Source organism: Paramisgurnus dabryanus, chromosome 3 (genome assembly GCF_030506205.2).
Source record: "Paramisgurnus dabryanus chromosome 3, PD_genome_1.1, whole genome shotgun sequence".
Lineage (NCBI taxonomy): Eukaryota > Metazoa > Chordata > Actinopteri > Cypriniformes > Cobitidae > Paramisgurnus > Paramisgurnus dabryanus.
Window position 1 is genome coordinate 28318617 of NC_133339.1, and position 16422 is coordinate 28335038.

General features: G+C 37.2%; 1 protein-coding gene and 1 long non-coding RNA gene across 4 annotated transcripts in view; both read right to left on the reverse strand.

The window, feature by feature from the left end:
- Positions 1-16422, reverse strand: part of LOC135760194 (scavenger receptor cysteine-rich domain-containing group B protein-like) — a 67223-nt gene that overhangs the window by 16901 nt on the left and 33900 nt on the right. The gene's annotated exons all lie outside the window — the stretch shown is intronic.
- On the reverse strand, positions 12351-12882 carry LOC135767432 (uncharacterized). Its single transcript, XR_010542023.1, has 3 exons — positions 12782-12882; positions 12599-12699; positions 12351-12488 (listed from the first exon to the last, which is right to left on the reverse strand). It is a non-coding gene; the product is annotated as an uncharacterized lncRNA (long non-coding RNA).

A 16422-nucleotide genomic window follows, 5' to 3' on the forward strand; every position in this document is an offset into this window, starting at 1 on the left:
TTACAGCAGGAGGGGCTTAAAGGAACAGTATGTAAGAAATGTATATCAATTAATCATAAAATGACCCTGATATGTCACTAGACATTAAGAAATCATTTTCTTTCAAATACTTAAATCACTGACAACAGTGATCTGGCCAGGATATTTTCATTTAAAAAGTGGATTTGCAGCCCTCAACTGATGTTTATGTTGTCATTTTGTGTATTGGCCACCAGTTGTGTGGTTGCAGTACCAATTTTAGCCAAAAGTTTTGTGATTGCAATACCAGTTTTGGCCACAATCCTACGTACTGTTCCTTTAAGGCTGAATTAGAAAAATGCAGTTTTTTTCGGCAAGAGGTGACTTATTTGGGACATGCAGTCTCGAAAGATGGGTTGTCTAAAGATCAGTGCGGTGGCAGAGTGGAAGCGTCCAACTACGTTGGCTGAGTTGTGACCCTTCTTGGGATTCGCCAGTTACTATAGGCGGTTTGTGGAAGGGTTTGAGTGGCTAGCTGCTCCATTACATCGCCTGGTTGTAGATGTAGGGGGGACTAGAAAGAAGGGGGATCAGGGAAATCACTTGAAAGTGGTTGGACAGAAGAGTGTGAGCCAGGATTTCAGAGCTTGAAACAGAGACTGGTGTTTGCTCCCATGTTGGCTTACGCTGACTTCTCTTCTCCATTTGTACTGGAGATTGATGCTTGTCATTCTGGGCTGGGGACTGTCCTCAGTCAGGAGAGAGAGAGTGAGTTGAGGCCAGTAACAAATGCAAGTCAGGGGCTTAGATCTACGGAAAGGAACATGCATAATTATAGCTCTATGAAATTAGAGTTGTTGGCACTAAAATGGACCCTTACTGAAACGTTTAGGGATTATCTTGTAGGACAGAAATGTATGGTGTATACTGATTATAATCCATTGAGTGTTTTGAAGACAGCCAAACTTGGTCCTCTAGAACAATGGTGGGCTTCACAGTTAGCTGCTTTTGATTTTGACATCCGATATCGACCTGACTGGGTGAATGGCAATGCAGACCCACTGTCCAGACAATATCCGGTGGTACTCCCCGTACAGCCAGATTGTGGGACAATTTTGCCAGGAGTACTAGTAGAATTGTTGGAAAGACAGGGGCCGGTAGAAGTAGAAGAATTGCTCTGTCAGTGGAGCCAGTTGTTCATAAAAATGACTTGTTGTATTGTCATTTAAAGTTACCTGATGGGGGAGAAGTGGTGGCCCAGCTGGTGTTGCAAAGAGTTTTGCAGGGAGAGGTTTTTCAACAATTACATGGTTCTCATGGTCATCAAGGTAGGGAATAGGTGCCTATTAGTTGATAAGCCGTTGGTGTTATTGGCCGAGACTGTAGGCTGAGGTGCAGGAACAATGCCATGAGTGTAGGCAGTGTGCTGTTGCGAAGGCAAATCCGCCATTAGCCTATGCGGCAATGGGCCATTTGTGGGCATCAAGGCCAAACCAGATTTTGATGGTTGACTTCCCAGTCAACACTTTGATCTCTCAGTGAAGTCACCATGAGTTTAAAAGATCCTCAAAATGTTGTCACAATGTGTGCGTCACAGTGAGCTAAAATTGTAACAACACAGCGCACTCACGGTTTGCTCAAATATTAAGGTCACCATATGATGTCACTGCACACTGTCAGCTCATACTACCCATAACGCACATGGTATGAAAAGTACCAGATGTCACTCAGAGAACTAATATTCTAGCGTTTGCTCACAGAGATGTTAGCATTTAATTGCAAATAATATACGGACAATAAAAAAAGTGAAAGAGACATGATTGTCTCTGCATTTAACCCTCTGGGGTCCGACCATTTTGGGACACTGTCAGAGGGTCTGACATGCTCTTAAATTTGGTCTTTTTTCAGTTGCTTTAAAACATCATAATGGCAAGTGTCTCATACCACTGTGTTCAGCACAAACTGGGCTAAAATATTTTATGAGCTACATGTATGTACATGTTTGTATTTTTGAGAGAAAAAGGTTTATGCATGGTTTTTAAAAAAGCAAAAATTTTAAGTCACTGATATAAGTCCACAAGACCCATACTAAATATGTTTTAACAAGACTTTCCTAAACAGAATCTAGTAGTCTAGAATTTTTTCTTTAAAATGATGTGAAAATCATCCTGCCTACTCTTTCACATAAACCAATATATTGATTTAGAAATTGTAAGACACTTTTTGTTTAGAATGTGAGGCAGATAAATACATGTTTGTTTGAGGTTTATTAAGAAGTTAACAATATAATCAAAATAGAAATGAAGGTCAGTAGGACATTTTCAATTTATTTGGAAACGAACCCTATTCAAAAACTTAACTTGTATAAGAAACTGATAAACAACAAAGCTGTAAACTTCATGTGGCTCATGTTACCATATAACTTTATGTCCAAAAAGTGTGAATATGTTTTTCCACTTCATAGTTTTGTACTGATGAGAGGGATGCAGACCTGTAAGAGAGTTATGAACAGCTGTTAGCATAAATTGTCCACAGAAATACCCTTACATACATAAACTAAATTATTATCTCAGATAAAAATCTGCAATGATTAGTTATATAAAAAGCTGTTTTCAGATGACTGTTTTCAGATGCCCATCCCCTTATCATCTAGCTTCTGTTCTAAACGTGTTTCTGTAAGCGAGTATGAACTTTAAAAACTCATCGCATATGGCGTCCATGTGCGCGAGCTCGCGTCTCCGTGGAAAGAGCGCGGTGCTCATAATAAAACGGTGTAAAGCGCAATGTATGGAATGCATTGCATGTAAACAATGTCATATTACAGCAGATCCCGCAGTGCAGCATTACTCAAAGTTGCCATGAAGGATACGAAAATGAATAACTGTGTCTAACACTGTACAGCATCTAACAAAAAAATCCGCCATTACGTGATCACGCGAACTCATTTGTAAATAAGCATGTAAACATGGAATCATATTACAGCACACACTAACTGCTGGTCTCTTCATTACCATGTCAACAGCCTGTGGGCGTGTCCGCATTAGAGATAATGAGCTCAGCCAGGAAAAACGGTACACTCTTTACTTCAATGCAGATTATTTAAACAGGAAATATTTGTTTTTTATTATAATTAGCTTGTTTAAAAGTAGACATTTCAGGCTTTCTTTGGATATGTGTATCATGTTTGTGTGACGAGTATTGGCGGAGTTTCAACTGATTTTTGTAACGTGATTTGAGAGACAGCTGGCGGAGACAGAAATGTCTGAATGCGCACCCTGTTTATTTTCTTTATTTGACAAAAACACAAAGATCTCTTGTTTTTGTGAATGTACACTAATTAAAGAGGACCCTTCAGAGTTTTAAATGATGTCAAACACGTAAGTGTTTGATTATTAATGATGGAGTATTTTAAGTTGATTTTGCTATGATAAGGAGAAAACACGTCAAAAAGCATCCCCGCGTTTTTGGACCCCTGGGGGTTAACCCCTCCACTGAGTAGTGATGAGTCGTGAACACACACAAACACACATGCACATGGCAACATCCCAACAACCAATCACTTCCTGCCAGCTGTTGGAATCGAACCACCAACCTCTGGGTTACATACACAAGTCTGACTCTCTAACCACTAGGCCACAATGCTTGGACAAAACAAATCTGTGAATCCTGGTCACTTTAACCTAGCCTGGTCCAACCAGACTCTCGTGCATACATTTAATTTGTACAGAGAGTTTGGCCACGCTCCATTGCAAAGTGTTACTTCCGTTAAGGAGGGTCATCTGTTGAAGTTTAAAACTATTGGATCTGCCCAGAGTCACTCTGAATCTGCCTCAACCAATAGCTAACGTTTGGTCGTGACGTATGTCACCCAGTCTGGCGCACGACCTCAACGTCATCGTTCTTAGCCACCCCCCTCTGTTCGCTGATTGAACCTGCAGATTTTTGCCGGAGAAAACGAAACTCTACACAGCAGTCCCAGACGTTGTGCTGAAGTGAAATGAAAATTAAGCGGAAGCAGGTAGGGAGGGCGGAGCCAGGCTAACTTTAACCTCCAATCTGTGTGAGATTTCTAAAACCTTTATTTATGCTTCTTGATGCCATAACGTTGTTGTTGACATTTTATATGGTATATACATTACACACTGTGTATATGGCTGTATAAAATGCTGTGTAACAAGTATCCTAAATTTGATCCTATTTTTCATCATTTCTAAGAAATATTCCTATAATATTTCTTAGAAATTATAGGTAAGAAGGGTGACATTCTACTCTTAGGCTAAAATTTTCCGGACTAATTTTAATTCCCTTAAAATTATGACCATAGTAGTAGTGAGTGTACCGTGACTTTATGGTACACTCAAAGTGTGCTCATCAGTATTTGTATCTGTATATGTAACAATCTCAAAATTATCTGTATTTGTATTCGGATGGAACCGGAAGTGGGCGGGTCATGAACCGGAAGTTTGTCATATTACATGAAAATGGCATTTTAAATGCATGTTAATTGCAATTCATGTCATAGTAATCTTAAGTTTAAATTTTGCATTTAAAATGTTACATTTTCATATTTTTATCTATTTACTTATTTATTTTATATTCACCTAGATTGACAATAAAGCTTGCTTTAACTTGAAGTAATTAAAAGATCATCTGTGACCAAAGTCACACGGAGACACAGTTATTAACGAATATTTTATTATCAGAGTGCAGAGAGCATTTTATCAAGGTTTTTTGGTCTTGTGTAATTAAATAATAAAAACTAAACAACTAAAAGGGTAATTTTTACAGTTGGGTTAAAAGAAGTTTGATATTAGCAGCGTTTTTAAACTAATTCCAAAACAGCTTGCGTTTCTAAATAAGGGACGCGCAGAAAATGTCATGCATGTCATTTTATAGATTGCACTTATTCACTACACACAAATATTATACATGCTTTAAGGGTTTATAATTTAGCGTTGTTCCAGTAAACACGTGATTATGTCGGATGAGTTCATTATTCGTTTTGAAGCCATTATCCGTGCCATTTTATTTTTATTTTTTTTGTTTGTTCTAAACCACACATTTGCTGACAAATATATTTTTTCCTTCTATGGAACTCAATAACTATAATAACTAACCCTTTAACCCCCAGGGGTCCAAAAATGCGGTGCCGCATTTTGACGTGTTTTCTCCTTATCATAGCAGAATCAACTTAAAATACTCCATCATTAATAATCATACATTTACGTGTTTGACATCATTTGAAACTGTGAAGGGTCCTCTTTAATTAGTTTACATTCACAATAACAAGAGATCTTTGTGTTTGTCAAATAAAGAAAATAAACAGGGTGCGCATTTAGACATTTCTGTCTCTGCAAGCTGTCGCTCAAATCACGTTACAAAATCAGTTGAAACTCCGCGAATACTCGTCACACAAACATGATATACATATCCAAAGAAAGCCTGAAATGTCTTGTTTTAAACAAGATAATTATAATCGAAAACAAATATTGCCTTTTTATATAATCTGCATTGAAGTGTTTTTCCTGGCTGACTTCATTATCTTTAATGCGGTCACGCCCACAGGCTGTACCCGCTGTTGACAAATAATTGCAGTTCAAACCATAACAAAGCGTAAAGTTTGATCAGATTTAAAGGCATTACCGCATGTTTGGATGATAAACTGTATACACACACGTGAGGAATATCTTCATTTATGTCTGGACATTGAGGAAGAAAAGCGTTTATCTTTAACGTTACCTAAGAAGAAGAACAATGGAAGACGCACTGGAGGAGGATATTTGAAGTAAGTAAAAGTTAATCTATCCTCATTTATATTTGCTATCATGTAATATTCTTATGGCTTGTGCAGTTCAGCCTACACAAGCGACCTCAGCAGACTGCATGCTTCGGATTGAAAAACGTTCGCATTGTTTACAAATGAGGACGCGTGATCTCACGTAATGGCGGATAACTCTACATGTTGTACAGTGTTAAACACAGTTATTAACTTTCGTATACTTAACGGCAACTTGATAACTTTGATAATAATATTATTCCATATATTGTTTACATGCTTATTTACAAATGAGGACGCGTGATCTCGCGTAATGGCGGTTAACTCTACATGTTGAACAGTGTTAAACACAGTTACCCAGATAGCAGACAGACTCTGCCCGAATGTGGCCTCATGATGGCACTGCTGGCATGCTGCCGGCAACGGCATGCAACATGTCAGCCAAGTATGGGCCAGGTGTGGCAGTGATGGCACTGGATCCATGATGGCAGATAACATTTGGGCCAGTTGTGGGTGGGAGGTATGTGGCCCAGATCAGTGTAGTGATTGCGGCCCAGATCAGTCTAGTGATTGTAAGCCACATTTGAAATACTGTGATTTATAATAAATAATTATACGAATTGAAGGATTTTCAGGCTATCTTAATCTTAAGGTTAATTTAACCTTTATTAAATAAAATGTTAGTTTTGTATTAAAATAAGCTAATATTGGACATTAATGTTTGTCTACATTTTAATCACATAAACATGCCTTCAGATCATGGGTCAAGATTATTTTGTTCAAATGACCCTGAACTTCCAGAAGATTTTTTTTCTGAATTGAAAAGTTTTGATAACGTTGCTTTGAGAAGCACCATGGATCGATTCGATTTAAACTTGCTTTTGCGTGATTTTCATTGTAGCAGGAGTTTATTCCTGCTGCAGATTTCTGACTTCAATGACTAAGTAAAACTATCATTGTGTACAATCAGATGTTAGATGCTGTAGAAATACACTATATTTTTCACTGTGCTTTTGCCGACGTGTTAAAAAAGATAAAAATCTTTGTATCAGTTAACCTTCGCGTTATGTTAAGTATGTGCAGTTTATTTTTGAAGTGCAACAAGAACCTACACGCGGATGACATCAAAGTACTGCGAGAGCGACTGGAATGATCATGGGCAGGATTCTGATTTCAAATCGCTCTTGCGGTATTTTAACGTCATCCGTTTGTCAGTTCCTCCAACGCAGCATTACTTCGAACACCTTGTCAGAAATTATTGAGATGGCCAATCAAATAAAAAAAGGCGAGTGTCAATGGCCAATCAGATAACAGAAGACGAGCTTTCCTGTTAACGCAAGCAGAGCAGCGACCAATCAAATTAACCAAAAGGCGGGGTTACCGTCGGAGTAGCAGTTACACCCCGTCATTCAATCATAACGGACACAGATTTCAAAGGCACCAGGATGAAAGATAACCAGTAAGTACCTGAACTTAAATATTTAAACTTTTTCAATTATAAAAATGTTTTTGTTTAAATGTCTAACAAACGTATAAAGGGATGCAAACGTTTACGTGATTCATGTGTAATGTAATGCGTTATATTGTCCGTGTGACATGAATTGATATTAAATTAGCTGTTTTCTATAAGGTTAAGAATTACTGTGATCATATTATAATGAAGTAATCGAACTTGGTTATCTGGTCTTCCTGATGCTAGAACATTTATTTAAATATATATATATATTTAAAATGTATTTCTGTAATGTTTAATTTAATTTTTTTGTGAAAGTGTATCAGGTCTGTGTTCATCAAGACATGAAGACTCGGGAGTGGGACAAGAAAAGGATGGTGGGGTGCATATTCCAATAGACACTTTAATATTGTAAATAGTAAATTAAATATTGAGGCTTATGTTTGCATCTTTGTGTTTATATCAAAAGATTGCTCTGTGATTTCAGTGAAAGCTGATAAATACAGAGGGCTGGACAGTGGTTTCATTCATTAGGTGAGTAAGAACTGACCATAGCCTAACATTACTTTAGTTACCCGAATTGCATTGTTGAATACAATGGAAAATGGTAAAAATACAAATATTTTGAATATGGAATACTGTGCAATTATTTTCTGTTAATCATTTGCTGTGTTTGCTTCAGGTAAAGAGGTGGGACAAGGATGCTGACAGTACAGGAGGAGGTGACATTCAGGTTAGTGACAGTACATCAGGGCCACCATTTAATTTAAAGTTAATTTGTTTGCTTCCAAAACCAATACTTGACAAATCTTTAGAATTATATTTGCAAAGCTGAATTTCTCATAGGTGGATAAAGTATGACAGCAATTGTGAAGACATTAGACGTGCAGTATATGGTTCTTCTCTCTTTCATTTATATTGATTTGACTTAATTTTCTTGGTAAATAATAAAAGGGATATTCCTAATATAATATATTTTAAGTACATGCTTAGAACATACCTCATTTGCTTTGTATCTAAATGAAAAGTACATCTTTAAGGTCTAAGCTATTTTTCATTTTATTTATACATTCAGCGCAGACATTGAATAGGAACACTTTCTCATAGACATAGATTATTATTAGTGTTGGATTGTTTCTTTCATTTTTATGAATTGTATTGTTTTAATTTTTTGTTTTATTTGAAATTACCTAAGTTAGATTCATGCTAATACTTTAACTGGACCTTGTATCTTTGCTGGCTGGCTGTAGAGTTGGTTTCACATGAAGTTTCTAATCAACTAACTTTTAAGTTCAGTTTAGTTTAAACTTGTATTTACCCATGGTAATTCATTTAAATTTCAATTCATGCTAATATATTAATTTCAATGAAAACTTCTGTATTTGTGTATAGCTGGTAATTTGAGCAAACTACGTTTCACATACCAATGTAACTGTCACAAAGTTTTTTTTTTATTATCAGTTTGTTCTAAACTTTTATTGGTTTACTAAGGATGAAATTGCTTTGTAATTTAAGTTGTTGGTGTTAGATTCATGCCAATAATGTATTTGAACAAACTAGTATTTTTGTTTATTGCTGGCAGTTTATACTAGAAGAGTTTTAACACATACAATGCCATAGTGTTATTAACTTGTTTGTTATTGATTAATAAATAGGCAAACAATTTGAAAGTAATTTTTCGTGTGATTTATTTATTAATATAATTTGGGCAAGATTAGGCTGAGTTATGGCTCAGTTTTGGAAGTTCTGGTTAAATGCTGGTTTTAATATGGTTGACCTATGGCTGAGAACTGGTACTGATGTTAGAACCTGTTCTGGCCCAGGTTTGGGCCGATTATGGGCTATTTTCTGGCAGAGACATGGGCCAGTCCTTGTCTGTAATTCAGAACTGGGCCACTGTAGGGCCGTCATTCTTCGTTGTATGTGGGCCGAGGAAAAACAGGTTGTGTGGAGCTGGGCCGGAACAAAATTGCTATCTGGGTATAAACTTTCGTATCCTTCATGGCAACTTTGAGTTAGGCTGCACTGCTGGATCTTTTAAGTGTGTGCTGTAATATGATTCCATATATTGTTTACATGCTTATTTACAAATGAGGACGCGTTATCTCACGTAATGGCGGATAACTCTACATGTTGTACAGTGTTAAACACAGTTATTAACTTTCGTATCCTTCATGGCAACTTTGAGTAAGGCTGCACTGCAGGATCTTTTAAGTGTGTGCTGTAATATGATACCATATATTGTTTACATGCAACGCAATTCCATATATTGCGTTTTACACGCGACACCGTTTTTATGAGCGCCGCGTGTTTAGGCGGAGACTCAAGTACTCGCGCACATGGTTGCCATATGCGATGTGTTTTTAAAGTTCATACACGCTTACAGAAACGCGTTTAAAACAGAAGCCAGACAATAAGGGGATGGGCATCTGAAAACAGTCATCTGAAAACAGCTTTTTATATAACTAATCACTGCAGATGTTTATCTGAGATAGGGGTGGGCGCTATACCGGTTTGATAGTAATTACCGGTATTATGTTGCGTCATGATATGAATTTTGCAATATCGTTGATACCGTTACATATTTATGAATTATGATGCGTTTTGTTCAGTGTGGTAGGCCTACCCTTTGTAACTTCCAACACTACTTAATAACCACACGGAATTGGCGCTGCGCGTTTAGCTTTTTGTCCTCTCCTACTTCCTATCCTTACTACGCAAGCATTAGTAAACAACCACAGCGTGCATTGCAACTGCAAGCGTGCGGGCAAGCGCAGTTTGTGAACACGTGAGATTAAGAAGGCACTGCAAAGTGAACAAAATGAGCGAACGCGCAGAAAGTCGTGTTGAAGAGCACAAGGAAGAAGAACTGGTTACAAAGAAAGGGGGCTCCTCTGTCATATGGAACTGGTTCGGATTCAAAATCTCCGACATCGACCAACAAACAGTACTATGCAGGTTGTGTCGCCGTGTTGTTTTAGCCAAAGGTGGAAAAACCAGCAATCTCTTTAGACACTTGAAAAACATGCATGTCTGCGAATATGAGGAATTCACGAAAATGCGTGCAACAGATATTCCCGGAGGCAGAACACGACCAAAGACGAGCACGTATCTCACTCAGCAATCACTAAAGTCTTCATTCGCTGCCAGTTCTTCTTATGACAAGACGAGCCAAAGATGGAAAGACATAACAAGTGCAATAACACATCACATAGCGAAGGACATGCTACCCATTCAAACTGTTGAGAAAGAAGGTTTCAGGAAGTTGATTAAAACTCTGGACCCAAGATACAAGCTTCCCAGCCGTAAATATTTTAGACAAACATGCCTGCCACAGCTTTACACTGAATGTCGGGAAAAAGTTTACAACGAAATAAGTAAAGTTGCATTTTTCTCCACCACTGCCGATCTTTGGTCAAGTCGTACTACAGAACCATACATAAGCCTCACAATCCATTACGTAGACAGTGACTGGAAACTGCAAAGCAAATGCCTACAAACATCATATTTTCCTGACGACCACACCGGGGAAATAATTGCATCGAGTCTCCGGGATGCACTTTTGTGTTGGAGATTAAAGGAGGCACGTCAAGTATGTATGACGACCGACAGTGGAACAAATATGATCAAAGCACTGCAGCTGAACAAATGGACAAACCTTGGGTGTTTCGGACACAGGCTGCACAATGCTATTGGTAAGTTTTAAAGAGCACCAATTATGCTAATAAATTAGCACGTTAGCACGTTATTGTAATATCCCATAGTACATACATGTTATTAAAACTTTAATTAATGCATTGTGAGTCTTATAAATTGCTTACATACCTCACCGATTTCTGCCTGTCTGGAAAACGCTCGGTTTAGTTCCTGTCTCCGCCTCCCAAAATGTCTAGTGTATTCGGATTGGTCAGATGACTACTCAACTGTTATTGGTCAACTGGGTTCGGCGTGTGTTTGAAGGGTTACGCCCCTGACTAGGCGTGGGTTTTCCGGTTCTGACTGAGAGTCACAGGCAACGTAAACAAGCGCTATATTTCTCTATAAACGATGGTGTCTGTACTGCCTTACCACTTCGAGCTCGATCCAGAGAGTTCAGACGGCCGTTACGATATAAACGATCTCCGTCAATGAACGCGATTGGATTTAACTTTTTTAGGTGTCCTTAGTTCTGCCAGAATGCTAAACGAAGACGAAAATGTGTTGCAAAGACCTCCAAAAGGTAATTATAATGTACTACATTACTTTGCAAACTATATGGAAACACCAAATGTAGCACATAGAAAGTATTTTTTGAAATGATTATAAAACTATTTCACTTGTTAACATTATTTTACTATAGTAAACTTTATTATAAAATACTTCTTACATACTATATTACTGTGCAAACTATATGGAAACACCAAATGTAGCACATAGAAAGTATTTGTTGAAATGATTATAAAACTATTTCATTTGTTAACATTATTTTACTATAGTAAACTGTATTATAAAAGACTGCTTACATACTATATCACTGTGCAAACTATATGGAAACACCAAATGTAGCACAAAGAAAGTATTAATTGAAATGAATGTTCTACGTTATTTCACTATGGTAAAGTCTATTATGAAAGACTGCTTACTTAAAAGTGCTCTTTTTACTTATTAGGTTTTAAGGAGAATGTAACAGGTTCCAGGGCCTCTTACCTGCGTGATTCATCATCCAGGTTTTGCACAAATTGTCTAAATCCCTACACACAGAACATTTATTGTACCGACTATAAGCCTTTGAGGTGCAGGACTAGAGTAAGTTTTATTACATTTTTAAACCAATAACACTTAAGTATCATTATAGTAACAAAGTACCCAAAAGAACAAAATATGTAACTTTAAAGAAAATATAGTAGTCAGTCAAAAGTTTTTTATTTATTACAAATATATATTTAAATGTTAAACAATATACAAATAAACATACTTTAGTAACCATATTGTGCTCTTCTTTCAAAAATTGTTCAATTCATTTCTTACAGCTATCTATTCAGATAAATGGCATATCAAAGCTTTGTCAGCTGGTGCTATCTAAGACGACACTATAAGGTTATCATCCTGTCGTGTGTTGTTCTCCAGATATGCTTGGAGCTTCCTGATCAGATCGGTCACAATTTTGGCTTTCGACGACCCCTGCACTGAAGATGGCATGCAATCACGTCCTCCTTTGAAGGTCTCTCAAACTGTGATGCCAGGTCCATTGTAATCGGGGTTTCCTTCAGCTTATCTTCAAATACCTCATCAAACACAAGCCTGATCACATCATCCACATAACTGTACAAATATTGCAGTCAATAAATCTTTTGTTTTGATCATTTATTTCCCTGCTTCATACATTAAGTTTTTAATTATGAATGTATTTGAAATAAAACATTACTGCTTACGGTATGTCACTTGTGTGTTTTGGGAACATAGCCTTGTACTTTCCCTCTCCTGCTTTTGTTACGGCTTGGTGACATTGTAATGGATGGCTGCAAGGTACAACCTGTAAAAATATAAGCAAGCATAAATTTATTGTAAAAGTAAATACTACTTTATTTAACACAGTTACTAAAATACTTAAATACCTGCATAGCATTCCAATAAATGAGAAAATAATTTTTTTTTGCTGCAAATCTGAAATCTCAGGCTACAGACGGCAAAGGCATCCACTGATGATGGTGATGGAAACATTGTGAAACGATGCTACTGTGTGGGTTCCTATGATTATGCAGAGAAAAATTTTTTGTCATCATCAGTTATACATTTAAGACTGGTAGTGGTTTCACTAGCTAAATACATCATATGTGTTACACACCTTTGCTCCTCATATGCCACTCTGACTCCTTGTACTGTGTGTTATGATGTTGCATGTTTGCATACAGTGTAGAAGGATGTGTCCAGCTGCGAATCTAAGATATAGACAAATAAAACAAACATGTATTCAGTCAAAAAGACATATTATAACAATAGAGTACCATGACTATAAATCGTTAGACTAATCATTAAAACGTTAATGTATTACATATTACATGGCCCAACATTAGCAACACACATTATGTGTTTATTTCGTTTCAAAATCTAAGAAAGCTTCAAGTAAATACAACAGTAAAATACATATAACTTTAAACAAATCATCTGTGCTTAGAGTTTCTTGAGTTTGATCATGAGAACAAATTTTACCGGTAACAGTTTAGCTGGTAACTTAGCAAGTTTGTAAACATGTCTAAACCAACATCGAAAAAAAAAAACGATAGTCTGCATAATTCAACATACACGTGTGTAAATATGGTACGTTGTTTATGAAATACAGTATTACAACACAAAACAGTTTGCTTGCAAGCTTAGCTCTACACGCACATTATGTTAATCTCCGGTTACCGGTTACGTAATGTACAGTAAAAGGCAAATAATAAACGTGAATACTTACAGCCTGTGATCCAGAAGTGCACAGTAATCCAAATTTCAGGAGGAGACGTCCAGCTTCGGTTCATGAGAAGCAGTTATTGTGAAAACTCCGTGAACAACTTCTGACTGGATTTTTCCGGAACCGTATTAAACATGATGTCCTCTGTGGAAGTCCATAAAGTGCTATTTTGCCCTCGCATCTAAAGAGACAGCGTCTACTCGAGAGATTTAATCGCTTAAACGATGAAACAAGAGTTTGCAAACAGAGTCAAAGCAGGGACTCACAACCTCCGCCATTTTAGCTCTCTTCTGACTCGGCGCTCCCCACCCCCGTCTTTGAGGGCGTACCCAAGCGAAGCAGAGAGGGCTGAACTATGATAATGTTGGTCTTATCTACGTCACTAATCCCAGGAAGTAAACTGTTGCCTACAATCCGAGTGTTTTTTGTAGTCCTCGAACGTTAGAGACGATAACTCGCGTCATCGTTTTCTTTGAGGTATGTACTTTTTGAATATCGTTAGCATGTACTAATACACACTTACACACAAAATGATGTTTAAAAACGTGTATCCCATAATAGGTGCTCTTTAAATTATATCCTATATTTATATTGATTATTAAAAAGATAAAGTACAATTCACATCAGTTATGTAAGATAAATTCCTAGTAATCTGAGCATTCTAATCTTAAAAATGTTTCTAAACTAAAAACCAGGTAAAAAGCAGATTTAATTTTTTAAATAATATCAATATAAAACACATTAATACACACATGAAAATAGGAAAAAGTAATCATGTACTAAAAGTCTGGATATTCAGTATAAATGTTCACAATTGAAGTTGTGTAAAGATTAGTGTATATTAGTGCAAATGGGCCAGAGCCAGATTTGTAAAACAGTCTTAGTTGTGTGTTAATGTAACATTAAATATTTTTATATATGTGTGTTAACTTTACTATAATCCAGTCTCTTAAAAATGGTTCAGTCTATCTTGTATTACACCTAACAGTTAAATGTGAATCTATGTATGCATTGCTTTCTAAATTTTCAGTGACATGGCTGTAATAACTGACTGTGATTTTTTTTAATTGTATTGTCATTTTGTTGTAATTATTTTACACCTTATTATTGGAATTTCTTATTTGTAATTTCCAGAGAGGAGTGTCCAAAATGAAAATCGAATTTCTCGGGCCACATGGGTGTGCAAGAAGATAGTTAGCACTTTTTCATACAGCTGGAAAAAAACAAAAGGCCCTGATGAGTGCACAGACTGAAAGAGGCCTCCCCACACACAAGCTCATCACAGAAAGCCCAACGAGGTGGGGATCTCGTTTGCAGATGATTGACAGAGTCCTAGAGCAGGAGAAAGCAATCACACAAGTCCTGGCAGCAGACAAAAAGACACGGCACCTTGTACTTACGTGGCAAGACATCATGGTCTTGGAGTCAGTCATAGCAGCACTAAAGCCACTTCAGGATTTTACAGATGCCCTGTCAGGGGAAGCATACGTGAGCGTCTCCTACTTGAAGCCGGTCATTCGTCTGTTAAATACAGAGGTCCTGAATCCAAAAGAGGGTGATACTGAACTGACCCAGGGCATTAAGAGTAAGGTTCTCAATTACTTAAATGAAAAGTATACTGACCCTGCAACAGATGAGCTACTCACTATGGCTACGTTTTTGGACCCACGATTTAAGACCATGTACATGTCCACTGAAAAGCTGGAAGACATTAAAGTGAGAGCTGCCTTAGAGACAGAATCCCTTCTGGTGGAGAACACTGCGCTGGTGGAATCATCTCTTGCAGAGGATCAACCTGAACGTGAGAGAGAAGCAGCCACTGCTCCACCACCATCAGCCAAAAAGCCCAAAAAGAGCCTTGGAAGCTTTTTTAAGAAGACCTGCAGTGCATCTGCCTCATGTTCAGAGAAGCAGATCATCGAGCAAGAGATAAACAGCTACGTTCTGGCAATGGCACCAGACAGTGAGACTGATCCTTTGGAGTGGTGGCGATTGCATGAATCTAATTTCCCACGTGTGAGTTGTCTAGCAAAGAAGTATTTATGCATCCCTGCCACAAGTTCGCCCTCTGAGAGGGAATTCAGCACTGGGGGCAATGTTGTCACATGTAGCAGGGCGGCACTAAAGCCAGAAATGGTCAACAGGCTGGTGTTCCTGGCACAAAACTTGTAAAGAGTTTGGTGCCATGTCAAGTTTGCTTTGAAAAGCTTGCAGTGTTTGGCATGTTCACGTTTGTAGTAATGGCTTTTTGATATTCTACTGTATGTACTTGAAAAATAGTATTTTGTTCAATTTAACATATTTAATTTGACCTACTTCATGTTGCAGGTTTGCACTTTTTGAAAAAGGGACTTTTTTGAATGGCCTTTTTGACATCCTATGTACTTAAAAACAGTATTTTTCTTTCAATTTAACATATTTAATTTAGGCCTACTGCCTCATGTTGCAGGTTTGCACTGTTTGAAAAAGGGACTTTTTGAATGGCCTTTTTGATATCCTATGTACTTAAAAAAAACAACTGTATTTTGTTCAATTTAACATGATTTTTAATTTAGGCCTACTACCTCATGTTGCAGGTTTGCACTGTTTGAAAAAATAAATACTTGCACATTTAAAAAGAAACTTGAAGCAGAAAGTTGATATGAGTTGATTATTTTCCATATAGCAAAATACTTAAGGAGCAAAGGAGATGATGAAAATGTACGTTTTTATTTATTTATACAAGGTTAAAAAACATATTTTGCCAGGTTTACTACAATTTGATTCCAAAAGGTTTTTCTTTCTCATATGGCAATATAATAC